Genomic DNA, 2,500 nt, shown 5'->3' with positions numbered 1-2,500 from the left:
CGTCGAGAGCGGAGCAAAACGTCAGCCATCTCAGCACCCTGGAACCCCCCGGGTGGCACAGGGCTGGATGGGGCTTTCGTATAGCAGGGACGGTGCTGCCTCTCGCTTCGCTCGCTGTCCGCCGCTCGCCGCTCGCTCGTGCAGCCAAAAATGGCCAGTTTTGGCCCGTTTTTGGGCCGTTTTGGCCAGTTTTTGGCCTGTTCTTGCATTGCGCGGTGACCGTCGAGAGCGGAGCAAAACGTCAGCCATCTCAGCACCCTGGAACCCCCCGGGTGGCACAGGGCTGGATGGGGCTTTCGTATAGCAGGGACGGTGCTGCCTCTCGCTTCGCTCGCTGTCCGCCGCTCGCCGCTCGCTCGTGCAGCCAAAAATGGCCAGTTTTGGCCCGTTTTTGGGCCGTTTTGGCCAGTTTTTGGCCTGTTCTTGCATTGCGCGGTGACCGTCGAGAGCGGAGCAAAACGTCAGCCATCTCAGCACCCTGGAACCCCCCGGGTGGCACAGGGCTGGATGGGGCTTTCGTATAGCAGGGACGGTGCTGCCTCTCGCTTCGCTCGCTGTCCGCCGCTCGCCGCTCGCTCGTGCAGCCAAAAATGGCCAGTTTTGGCCCGTTTTTGGGCCGTTTTGGCCAGTTTTTGGCCTGTTCTTGCATTGCGCGGTGACCGTCGAGAGCGGAGCAAAACGTCAGCCATCTCAGCACCCTGGAACCCCCCGGGTGGCACAGGGCTGGATGGGGCTTTCGTATAGCAGGGACGGTGCTGCCTCTCGCTTCGCTCGCTGTCCGCCGCTCGCCGCTCGCTCGTGCAGCCAAAAATGGCCAGTTTTGGCCCGTTTTTGGGCCGTTTTGGCCAGTTTTTGGCCTGTTCTTGCATTGCGCGGTGACCGTCGAGAGCGGAGCAAAACGTCAGCCATCTCAGCACCCTGGAACCCCCCGGGTGGCACAGGGCTGGATGGGGCTTTCGTATAGCAGGGACGGTGCTGCCTCTCGCTTCGCTCGCTGTCCGCCGCTCGCCGCTCGCTCGTGCAGCCAAAAATGGCCAGTTTTGGCCCGTTTTTGGGCCGTTTTGGCCAGTTTTTGGCCTGTTCTTGCATTGCGCGGTGACCGTCGAGAGCGGAGCAAAACGTCAGCCATCTCAGCACCCTGGAACCCCCCGGGTGGCACAGGGCTGGATGGGGCTTTCGTATAGCAGGGACGGTGCTGCCTCTCGCTTCGCTCGCTGTCCGCCGCTCGCCGCTCGCTCGCGCAGCCAAAAATGGCCAGTTTTGGCCCGTTTTTGGGCCGTTTTGGCCAGTTTTTGGCCTGTTCTTGCATTGCGCGGTGACCGTCGAGAGCGGAGCAAAACGTCAGCCATCTCAGCACCCTGGAACCCCCCGGGTGGCACAGGGCTGGATGGGGCTTTCGTATAGCAGGGACGGTGCTGCCTCTCGCTTCGCTCGCTGTCCGCCGCTCGCCGCTCGCTCGTGCAGCCAAAAATGGCCAGTTTTGGCCCGTTTTTGGGCCGTTTTGGCCAGTTTTTGGCCTGTTCTTGCATTGCGCGGTGACCGTCGAGAGCGGAGCAAAACGTCAGCCATCTCAGCACCCTGGAACCCCCCGGGTGGCACAGGGCTGGATGGGGCTTTCGTATAGCAGGGACGGTGCTGCCTCTCGCTTCGCTCGCTGTCCGCCGCTCGCCGCTCGCTCGTGCAGCCAAAAATGGCCAGTTTTGGCCCGTTTTTGGGCCGTTTTGGCCAGTTTTTGGCCTGTTCTTGCATTGCGCGGTGACCGTCGAGAGCGGAGCAAAACGTCAGCCATCTCAGCACCCTGGAACCCCCCGGGTGGCACAGGGCTGGATGGGGCTTTCGTATAGCAGGGACGGTGCTGCCTCTCGCTTCGCTCGCTGTCCGCCGCTCGCCGCTCGCTCGTGCAGCCAAAAATGGCCAGTTTTGGCCCGTTTTTGGGCCGTTTTGGCCAGTTTTTGGCCTGTTCTTGCATTGCGCGGTGACCGTCGAGAGCGGAGCAAAACGTCAGCCATCTCAGCACCCTGGAACCCCCCGGGTGGCACAGGGCTGGATGGGGCTTTCGTATAGCAGGGACGGTGCTGCCTCTCGCTTCGCTCGCTGTCCGCCGCTCGCCGCTCGCTCGCGCAGCCAAAAATGGCCAGTTTTGGCCCGTTTTTGGGCCGTTTTGGCCAGTTTTTGGCCTGTTCTTGCATTGCGCGGTGACCGTCGAGAGCGGAGCAAAACGTCAGCCATCTCAGCACCCTGGAACCCCCCGGGTGGCACAGGGCTGGATGGGGCTTTCGTATAGCAGGGACGGTGCTGCCTCTCGCTTCGCTCGCTGTCCGCCGCTCGCCGCTCGCTCGTGCAGCCAAAAATGGCCAGTTTTGGCCCGTTTTTGGGCCGTTTTGGCCAGTTTTTGGCCTGTTCTTGCATTGCGCGGTGACCGTCGAGAGCGGAGCAAAACGTCAGCCATCTCAGCACCCTGGAACCCCCCGGGTGGCACAGGGCTGGATGGGGCTTTCGT

The sequence above is a fragment of the Musa acuminata genome, unplaced genomic scaffold (assembly GCF_036884655.1).
Source record: "Musa acuminata AAA Group cultivar baxijiao unplaced genomic scaffold, Cavendish_Baxijiao_AAA HiC_scaffold_615, whole genome shotgun sequence".
Classification (NCBI taxonomy): Eukaryota; Viridiplantae; Streptophyta; class Magnoliopsida; order Zingiberales; family Musaceae; genus Musa; species Musa acuminata.
This window is presented reverse-complemented; position numbering follows the sequence as displayed.